Genomic DNA, 11,508 nt, shown 5'->3' with positions numbered 1-11,508 from the left:
TTAATTAAATAATGAATACTATATAATACAATAATCATATCTTTAACCTGTCATTGCAGTGCAGCAGATGCGTGATCTGAAGACTGAATTAGAGAAACTAAAGACTGAATCAGATCAAAAAACTGGTCAGTAATCATGAAATATGTCATTTCTGAAAGAAATACGGTATATCTTCAACCTGTCATTGCAGCTCAGCAGATCTTTGTTTTGAAGACACTGGGGACTGAATCAGACAAAAAGACTGGTCAGTAATAGGGCTGTCGCGGTTACATAATTAAAACCGTGGTGCAATAAAGTGGTTCAGAAGCGCGATTTGCGATAATTGCGATATTTATTTCTTTATTTATTTGTATCCTGAATTGCTATGAAAACGAGCCAAAACGAAAGTTACACTAAATAAGGTTGACACTGTTTTGAGAGATGTATATTTCAACTATTAGCTGTATAAAATGAATGTTCAATTAGTCTTAATTAATTTAATAACTGTGTAAAACGAAACTGAACAACACAGTACACACCCCCCCCCCCCCCCCCCCACACACACACACACAAAAAAACATGAATCAAAACGAATACAGTTTAGGCCATTTATTTATAAAGTGCTAACACGTAGGCCTATAACTATGAATCAAAACAAATACAGTTCAGGCCATGTATTTATAAAAGTGCAAACACGTAGGCCTAGGCCTTTAATTAAGGCCCAAAGAACGGCCTAACAGCGCAACATCAGCGCGCACAGACGGTAATCTATCTCGAGGTTATTTGTTTTACTCAAACACAAATATTGCAAAACTAAGGCAATATAAAACTGCAGTGCAAATTAGAACAACATATTGGTCAGGTCTTAGCCTATATATGTTTTACACACATAAAACCAAAACAATGAATGGTGCAATTAGGCAAATAACAGAAAGATTCAAAATCAGATTACAAAATCAAAATGAGCATATTTGTAAAAATTATATGAATAAAACAATTACAAAAACGTGCAAAACAAAGGCTGCATGGCATTATATTTGATTTGTTTTGCAGGCTCAATCTTTTCATTTCACATATTATCAGGAAAACACATGTCATTAGATGCACTTGTTGCTATGGCTGGCTAGGCCAATAAAGCCAAATAAAGCCATGAAGAAATACTTGCTTCTTTAGCAAAAAAGAATGTTTCAAACCTCGGTTTGCATGTTCTTGTTCTCTTTCGTGTTCGAGACTGACTCTCCACTACATATTTACAATATGTATGGGAACTGACCCACGGGCAGTAGACATAGAATATCTCTCACATCACCTGTGGTGGCCCTGCCCTGATTAGCAATCAGTTGGGTATTTAAGCCCCACCCGAGCAGGGCCACCTTGATTCATTTGATTTCCACGAGAGCAGACAGCAGACGTGTGGTATCAGTTTACAGACAAAAAGCTTCATTTAAGCTAAAAGAAATGTGTGTTCAGCTACGTAGCCGGTGCCCACTGCAGTTTCAGTTTGGAGAGCAGGTTTACAGTTGAGACTCCTCTCCGGGCGCTACGTGAGCTTGTTCACACAAGAAAAGTAAGAAAGACATAACTGGTGTGAAACCTGCTCGCGGGGGAAACCCAGGTTATCGTCATTTCTTAAAGTGGTAAAGTGCCCTGCGTAGCGTGATCTGTTAACTGTCAGACTGCTTGCAGGCACTGGTCACCGGCCTGTGCTGGGTGCTGAATCCGCTCGCGGAAGAGAGCCCCAAGCCGCGGTGTTCCAAGCCACACAGCATTGTACCCAGCTAGTGAGGACCCTTGTCAAATCTGCTCGCGGAGGAGACCTGGGTCGGCTGTTGGGACATTGCCGATAGAGAACCAAGCCGGTGGGAAGCTTCGGCAGAACGCTGGCTGGACTCTACTAGCAAGAGGTGGAAAATACTAAAGTAAAAGTACTCAAGTACTGTAAGTACTCAAGAGAGTACTTGTACTTTGAGTAACTTTCACTAAAGTAAAAGTACTCAAGTACTATAAGTCCTCAAGAGAGTACTTGTACTTTGAGTAACTTTCACTAAAGTAATGCACTTTTACTTTGAGTAGGATTTTTCAGTACTCTTTCCACCTCTGCTACTAGCATCGCCGCTGCAAACAGCCAGGCAGCATGTAGTCTGTCCTGACTTCCGTGTTGACAAGGCACCATCATTGTAGGAGGAGGGACGCAGGCTGCACTGTGCCTGCGGTGCAGCAATAAGGCGGTGTGGCTCAAGAGTTGGCCAGAACAAACATGGAGAATGTGAACAAACTTTGCAGCGTGTACTACTGTTCCAACTTCTGCGGTGACAATGTTAGCGTAGGGGGGAAGGGCATTAATGCTGTGAGGAGGCTGCACTGTGCTTGCTGTTCAGCAAAAGAGCAGTGTGGCTCAAGTGAGTTCAGGAAAACTCCTGACAGCTCATAGTATAGGCCCTACGTTGCACAAATCATACACTGTCACACTTTGTTCTGATTAGGCCTCTATATAGGCTACTTAATACAAATATATTAAGTATGGAGAAAGCGATCTACAACAGCATGCAATGCTGTAGTTTGACTGAGGAAATATATATGTATATATTCTTAAACAACTAAAGTTTGGAGCGCTTGTGAACTTAATGTCAGAGAGTCTGTGTTAAAGTGCCTCAGTTGTAGCCTATCACAGCTAAACAATCCACCCATGTTAAAACAAGGATGGGGATATATATACTGCAGTTAGTTAGCTGCATTAGTATATAGGCTGGCTATGGGAACAGCAGGGAATTCCCTTGTGCTGCATTGAGGGGCATATGCCCCCAGAGTATGGCCATGACCATTGTGTCCTGCCTGGACCCGGGTCACGCCACAGCAGCTAGTGAGGATACCGCCTCCTGTATTGCTTATGGCTTGGAGGCTAGGTGCCTGTCGTTAAAGGCAAAAGGCTGCCATGTTCACTCCAGCCCGACAGATAGAAAACCAGCCTATTGTCTTCCCGATCCACTGAGTGGTGCCTAGGCGCATTGGGTGCAAAAAGGGCAGTAGGAGGGACCCAAGCTCAGGCTATGGCTCCACCTCATTATCTGCCCTGCCTGGTGCAGACAGATCTGTGGAGACAGTTTTTCTATGAGGAAAACAGCGAAATTAATCCATTGCATTGTGCGGTTCAAAGTGCTAGCGTTGAGTCGCTCATCGCTGGGTTGCTGTCACAGCTCGTTTTGATGGTAAAACAATCCTTCGGAATCAGACAGTATATTTTGCACACCATTCGAGCGTAATTCTGGCAGGGTTAGTTTATGCCCTCAGTGTATTGCTCCGTCTGTGGACCTGTGTTCACAGACAGGACGGGCTGGTTCGGTCAAACATTACCTTGAAATTGGGCAGTCTTCATAGCACACTATAAGGTCGTATTTTTGGCGGTGCGTCAACTCACGCGGCAGTGGTGTAGTTCTGTCTGTACACAAACAGAATGCGCTGAGTCAGCCTTTCGTTGTCATCTGCACATTATACAGGTGTATTGTTGGCAGTATGCCAGCTCACACACTTGTGGTATGGTTCTGTTGTGGACCTGGGTATCAGTAACACAGACAGAAGATGCTGTGGAGCCATATTCGGCAAACACAGCAGAGAAGGGCGTGGCCTACTTAGTCAGCAGACCACTGTCCCATCACTATGACTATGACACATAATCATAGAAATGATCATGTCTCATCATGACATCAGACCCAAACAGATCATATGTGGTTACCACTGTGAGTCGGTCGGATGTCCTTATATGCATATATGGACATCCAGTTGTCCAGAACAGCCGATCCAGCCAATATGCCCATATATGGGCATCAGGGATCTCCATGTATCTAGAAGAGTGAGCTTGAGCTCAGGTTCATCTTAGGCGACAGAACCTTTGAGTTCCAGGTCCTCTCGTTCACAGATCTCTCAGGGCTCGTTCCTCCCAATTTTCTGTTGAGACCTGGAGTTGGGCCTCCGCTCCTTTGGGCTTGTGACAGCCCGGTGCACATGGTGCCACCGGCTCTTCTGAAGATGCGGGCAGTGCACTCCTTGTCGGTCACAGTCATGCACCATATGGGTGTATTGCTGGCCGTGTCAGCTTACGCGCTCGGGTGTATAGTTCCGTCTGTTCGATGACACAGTGGAGCATGCCAAGACTGTCAGGGGGAAGCAGAATTCTCCATTCAGGTCCCGCACCGCATGGCGGAAGCCGGCGTTGTTCGGTATGAGGCCGCAGAGTGAACTCCCTCCTTGTCCCAAGTTAGTTGCGTTGCTACGCTGGCTGTTGGGGACGGTATTCTTGCTGTAACTGTGTCAGCTAAAAGAATGTCCCTGTAGGGGCATGATGGACGCAGCCGCTTCCTACATGGCGATGCTTGGGTGGTGCTGGTGCCAATCCCTGCATCCCAGCCTATGGCCTGATCAGAGTATGAGCCAGTCTGTCAATCTGCACCCTTCTCACCCTCCATCAGGGTGTTGAAGCAGGGTGGCAGTCACTATTGGGCCCTGCCAGGCCTCAAGGGTAAGTATAGACCTAACTGCCATGGGCGGATGGTCTCTAAGACTGGGCTCTCTCATTGGGTTGTGAAACAATCCAAGGTAGGCGGGCAGGAAGGCCAGCCCCAACAGGAACGCGTGCACATCCCACAGGGCACACGGCCTCATGAGAACAAAGGGTACAATGACTACAATAACCGAAAGATCTACAGGCTCATCACACATCACACAGTGTCGTGCTGTGAGCTACTGTAGATCAACAAGTGCTCTTGTAATACAGTTGCGCACTATACAGACGTATCGCCGTGGATACGGCTGACGCGTACTGTGGTGTAGCTTCGCTGCGGAGCCAGGTGGGCGATCACAGCGGAGCGTGGCTAATACTGTAAACAGCACACTATACAGTGAATTACAGCGGTGATGTCTACGCATCCGTGGTGTTTCTGCATGATGGAAGCCGGTGATGGTGTTAAGCCACACAGTGAAGCTCCCTTCCCATCATGGGATGATCGCGCAGCTACAGTATGCCGTCAATCCTCGGAGAGGTGACGCAGCAGGCACGGGTACAAGTGAGTTGGAAACAACTTGGGTTGACAGTACAGTTTACTGATACAAGGTCAACAAAAAGGGATAAAACCACAATAAAGCTGTTGGGCTTGTTTGCATTGGGTCCCTTTGTACTCGATTCATACAAACGTCAAGTAAGGTGTATGGCAGTGGCTCTTAGAGACTACTCTGAGTTACTCACAAGTTTACAGTGCTTGTTTACACACAGTACACGGTCACCATGAATGGTCGGTGGCACCATGACCCTTTACAATCATTCCAAGATGATTATGGTCTACCAACCTGTCCAACTTGGTTGCAGAGTTGCTACGCAGTGATTCTATTTAAGTGAATTAAGTTGAATGACTCTGTTGAGTACAGCAAAGAAGAGACCTGGGGTTGGTCCTGGGGGCTCGACGAGGAGCCCCCTTAAGTTATTTGAGTTAGTAAGCCTAACCCTAACCCTGAAATGCAGGACAGCATTCTTATCGACTGTCACATCTGCACAGAGAACTCGGCCTTTCTCCCCATGGTTCTCCCAGAGGCACATCTCACTCAGGTGATTGGGCTCTGTCCTATCATGACATGCAGACAGATGGAGTACAGTGACAAAGTCAGTCCCCTCTCCTTACTGTTAACAGCGTTAGAGTCGTACATCAGGGCCACTCGTGCCCATGGAGTAACGAACCAGCTCTTCAGGTACTTAAGCAGGAGTGCTGGGGTAGACCACTGTCGAAGGCTGGACTGTCCCACTGGATCACAGAGGTAATCCACCTGTGCTGCCTGGAGTGCAAGCACACTCCACCTGTGGGACGGCAGCCTCCTAGGTGCTGTGGAATGGTGCATCTCTGTCAGAGATAAGCACAGAAGCACCAGAAAGTCCGAGTGAGTTCGGTTTCTGCCCGAACTCGCTTGGGCACAATCACAGGAGGGCCCGTCTGTGATTTCAGCAGCTCCCCGAGGGATCTTTTTTTTTGCTGGAGGTGGCGTTGGCTCCGTCGCCGCTTGCGGCTCCTCGTCGATCCTGTCAGGCAAATCCAGCATCTCCTCAAGAAGTGCGTCTTTCGTTTCATCCACGTCTTGGATGCGGCTGCTTCTATATCTAGGGTCCACGAAACAGGCCATTGACAGAAGCGCTTGCACGGCACCAGGTTTGTACTTCTCCTCAAGAACAGCGCACATCTTTTTCTTAATTTCCTTTGTCAAGTTGGTGTCATCGGCTGCTGGTGCCAGTGTAGAGCGGGTCAGTAGGTTCAGGACCGGTTTGACGGATAACACAGTAACACAGCTCTCGCCAGACATCAGATTTGTAAACGTAGCTGCTGGCTTTAATGCTGCGTTCACAGACTCCAGAACACAGGTGTCTTGCCTGCTTGGAATTAAATGCTTGTTTGCCTGGTTGTCTAAAACTCGTTTGATAGCTGGCATTTGCTCCAGGACTCTGTAAACCATCTTCTGTTTCATTCCCCACCTAGTAGTACAATCCTGCACACACAGAAAAATAACAAAGGTAACTATATAGTCTATATTTAACACATACAGTGCCTATCCCGAACATGTTCGGCTTTATTTCAATCCAATACAATTTTTCTTTTATTATTTTACTTACCCTGAGCTGCTTGTAGAGCCGTGGGTGGTCCTGGCTCGTCCTACGCTAGCCAGCGAGCCATTTTACATGGTCCGACGATATATTCCATTAAAAATGGTTTAAAATACATTTTTGAGCCCCCCAATGTTCACCGAATGTTCAGCGCCGCTTCCGGAACGTAGTCCAGTGTGCCTATCCCGAACAGGTTCGGCTTTTTTAATGAAATGAATAAAATGATCCGAGGCCTTCTGAAGCCTGGGCCTAAATTTTCAATCCAGTGGCCGAGATCCGGCCGCCCCCCGGCCGGCCGTTAGCGAGTAACGTCGCCGCGAATCGCCGCCGAATCCAATGAAAAACCACATCTTTGAAGGTCCATATCTCTGGATTGTGTTTTTAGGGAGGCGGCGCGAGGTTTATTTACGCCGAAATCGCAGAAAAATTATCTTTAAAATGAGAAAATGCTAATAGCTATTTTGTAGCCCTTTTCATCCGGGACCTTTCCATGACGTGCACGAACGTGAGCACGCGCGTCACTGCAACGTGAATCCCCGGATGCTAATGCGCTCGCCTATGGGACAAACCCTGGCATTCTTTGGTGCCCTCTAGGGGCACTGGAAGCGTTAATATGCTTCATTATTATTTTTTTAATTTTTTTGATCAATTTTTTATTTAATTTTAAGGAAAACAAGAATACAGCACCAAAGTACCAAAGTACCAAAAGCACTTAGGTGGCCATATAGGGACAACAAGGACATGAAAACAATGATATATTCATAGATCTAAATACATGCATATGTATCCATACATGCACATGCAACAATATACATACAAAACAAACAATACAATGAACCCACATAAACTGCATGCAGGTACAAGCATCATATAACAACACAACAATAGGGAAAGACCACCAGCACTTTTAGGTCGTGAAAGAGTGGAAAAGCTGATCCTGGGAGTTTTTCCACCCCAAATGAATTTCCTACACATAGAATCAAGATCCTTGAAAACATTTTGTGGAGGAGAAAGGGGTAACATAGAGAATAAGAAGTTGATTCAAGGGAGTATATTCATTTTTATAATGGACACTCGACCATGTAGACCTGCCTTTAAACCGAGCCAACCATTAAGATCTCTTTTAACTTTAGTTAAGACCAAGTTGTCTTTGATTAAGTTTGAGACTGTGGGTCTGATTTGAATGCCTAAATAAGTAAAGCCATGATTTTCTGAACGGACTGGGAGGTGACTCAAATCAGTAGATTCCATATTCAGTGGCATAAGTATTGATTTGGACCAATTAATTTTATAACCAGAGAAGGCGCTGAACGTATCAAAGAGATCTAAAACTTGAGTGACAGAACTACCTACATCTGACAGAAATAATAAGATGTCATCGGCATATAATGAAATATAATATGGACTCGTGCAGTGGGAGAGTCATAGAGAGTGCGAATCATTTTTATGAAGTAAGATCCAAAACCAAATTTGTGCAAAACTGCCCATAAATAACTCCATTCTACACGGTCAAATGCCTTTTCCGCATCTAATGATAATATTGCCCATGGGTGCTCATCTGATGCAGCATTTATTACATGTAATAAACAACGGATATTATCAGAGGCCAAGCGTGTCTTCACAAAACCAGTCTGATCCGAATGAATCAAAGTAGTAATGCAGGAATACAACCTTCTAGACTAGTACTTTGGCAAAAAGCTTAAAGTCAGAGAGTTTAAAATTGATAGGGGGCGGTAACTAGCAACCTCTAATGGATCCTTTTAAAAGGAGAGAGATAAGAGCTGTTTTTTGATCTCTATGGAAGGACCCACACTCAAGTGAATAGTTAATTGAGTCAATCAAAATGGGGCCTAATAAATGCCATAACTCAGAGAGCAGTTCAGGAGGAATTCCATCTAAACCTGGAGATTTATTTTTTGGCATCATATCGAGGGCATCTTTGAGCTCTTTTAATGTAATAGGAGCGTCCAGTCGAGCGGACTCAGTGGCGGAGAGAGAAGGTAAGTTCAAGGGGAAAATCCGTAGAGACCCCTGAAAGGTAACTGGCAAATAAGATCATATTTGAACTTCTCAGGTTCACTGACATAGGATGGGGATGCTCAACCTGAGCTCGCTCTGCTCAAAAAAAAAAAAAAAAAAAAAAGGGATAAAATCCCCATATGTGTCCCAATCTCCCCAGGAGCCAGTCATTGCAATTTTTTTCATTTTCATTTTTTCATTTCATTTGAAAGCTGGGGATCATAGCTACAAAATGATATATTGGTTGTGGAGATTGACCCAACAGTTTTGAAGATATGGCTTATAGAATGATGCCATGCTGAAATAGTACTTTTGAGATATTCAAGTTTTAAATAAATTTCTAACCTGCAATGACCTGACTCCGCCACATGGGGAGCAATCTTCAATTCAATCTTCAATTCAAAGAAGCTTTATTGGCATGAGAACACAAACGTTTACACAGTGGTGGAAAAAGTACCAACATTTTATAATAAAGTAAAGTATCAATTCTGCAATGTAGAATCACTCTGTTACAAGTAAAAGTCCAGAATAAAAAATGTACTTGAGTAAAAGTACAAAAGTATTGGTATCCAAATGTACTTAAAGAACCAAAAGTAAAAGTACAAAATGTTTGAAAATAGCAGATCTACAAGCTCACAACGCGTCGCACCGCAATGCGTTGTGAGCTTGTAGATCGTCTATTTTCAAATAGCCTTGGTATAACATAGGGCTAAAGTGGTTTATGTATGTTTTAAACTTTAGTTATTGCTCTCTAAAAAGATAATGCCACAACAGCATCTCAAGCATTATTGGGCTAAATGTAAAGACGCTACAGTGCGCCAACCGTGAAGCAGTTTAACCAATTTGCTACATACGTCTACACAAACGGTCAGATTACAAAGATAAATTGCTTAGTGAAGGCTCACAGATGTCACCATAGGGTACGCTCCAGCAGAATGTCCCGTAATGATCGTATTATTTAATGAGGAGCATTTTAATCCGATCGGTCGTCGTTTCCTTAAAAAGGTATTAATGTATCTAAGTGCAGTACACCTCGCAACCGATGGGGTCGCATGGCTGAAAAACAACAGAAAATGGCATCTGATCGGATTAAAATGCAGTTTATTAAACAATACGAAAGATACGGGTAATTCTGCTTGAGCGTACCATACTGTGACATCTGTGAGACTTCAGTAAGCACGTTATCTTTGAAATATGAAGGTTTTTGTAGACGTACGTAGCAAATAGGATTAACTGCTCAACACGAGGTTGAAGTGAACCTATTACGTGTGCAACAGGGCTAACTGTGCTAAATGTAGCATAATCAGTGTTTGTGTAACTTCAGCCAGAAGGATTATTTGACCTGATAATAAAACACAATCTACAGGCTTAACCGCCTCGCGTTGTGAGCTTGTAGAAGAGAGCAACAATAGAGTTGGGTCACGTTTTATTTGTTTATAGCCTGCAGCTAGCGCTGCAGCTAGCGCTAGCTAACGCTAGCTAGCGTTAGCCGTTAGCCACTCATAGCCAGTCAACCAGAATAGTCTACTCTAAAGTCAACTTTCCGACGGCGAGTGAACGATTGCATTCCATCCATGTTTTCTTGGCTGTCAATTTATTGTCCAAAAAAACAAACACCCTGAACGTTAGAATTAGATAGTTTAGGACGACACTGATCTATTCAATGCTAAGCTAACTCAGTGACAAAGGAAGCTTCCGCACCGGAGCATACGTCACAGACGTCTCCAGGCCGCTCCAGGATCATTTCACCAGCGTAGAAGAAGAAACAGCGGAAGTCAAGAACGGCGGAAGAATAATAAATAATAATACACAAAATCATACATTACGTGGTTAATAATTGTTCATTTGGAACACACGTGGCATTAAATTAATGGGATAAATACTGTGGGTTGCTTCGCTAAGTAATGGAGTCCCGATATTACCGCATTTGGCTACAAACGGCTAACAAAGGCTGGCTAGTTAGCATTTTAGCTAATATAAACTGGGAGGACTAACAGAATTATGTACCGATCTCTCACATTAATTAAAAAAAGTCTTATTTACATGCAGAGTTAAGCTCTGGCGTTTAAGTGAAATGTAGCCTAGATATTATGAGATGCTGTTGTGGCATAAAAAAAAAAAGCGCAAAAAAAAAAAAAAAAATCATTTTGGCTACAGGGAATAATGACAGTCCCCGAGATGACTAGCTGCTGGGGGCGCTGGGACACATATGTTAACCCTTAAGTTCTGTTCGGGTCATTTTGACCCGTTTTACATTTTCATTCGGAAAAAAAAGGTAGAAGTTTACATTTTTTCCACCTGAAACTCACTGGCCTTAAAGATTCTTCTGAGATGAACGTGTAAAAAAACATATTTTTGCACTACACCCATGCTACACCCCCCTCATATTTTTTGAACCTTAAGTGCTGTTCGGGTCATTTTGACCCGGAAGCACATGATTATGCACATAAATACACAGTATTGTGCCAAAACACAGACACACAGCTCCCCCCCCTTCTAACACCCCCCTTCCGAAGCCCCCCCGTCTTATTTTCATTTTTTCCTATAAGCATGAGCAATATTGCCCAGTATTAAATAAAGTAGTTTTTTTACATGAATTCCAGCTAAATCAGTAAAAATGCCTAGCTCGTTCAGTGTTTAATGTGATATAGCAAAGCAGAAATGCAAACATTTACCATATATATCATATGAATTGTTTGGTATTGAGTCAAAGTCAATGTATCATGATGATTTGTTAAGTTAAAATTTATATTAGTGTTGTTTTTTTTAAACCAAATATCCCCCGGGTCAAAATGACCCGAACAGAACGAAGGTGTAGTGAATCTGAACAGAACTTAAGGGTTAAGGTGTTCCATAATAACGGCTATTACCAAAAA

Source organism: Nannobrachium achirus (genome assembly GCF_963921795.1).
Source record: "Nannobrachium achirus genome assembly, contig: SCAFFOLD_130, whole genome shotgun sequence".
Classification (NCBI taxonomy): domain Eukaryota; kingdom Metazoa; phylum Chordata; class Actinopteri; order Myctophiformes; family Myctophidae; genus Nannobrachium; species Nannobrachium achirus.
This window is presented reverse-complemented; position numbering follows the sequence as displayed.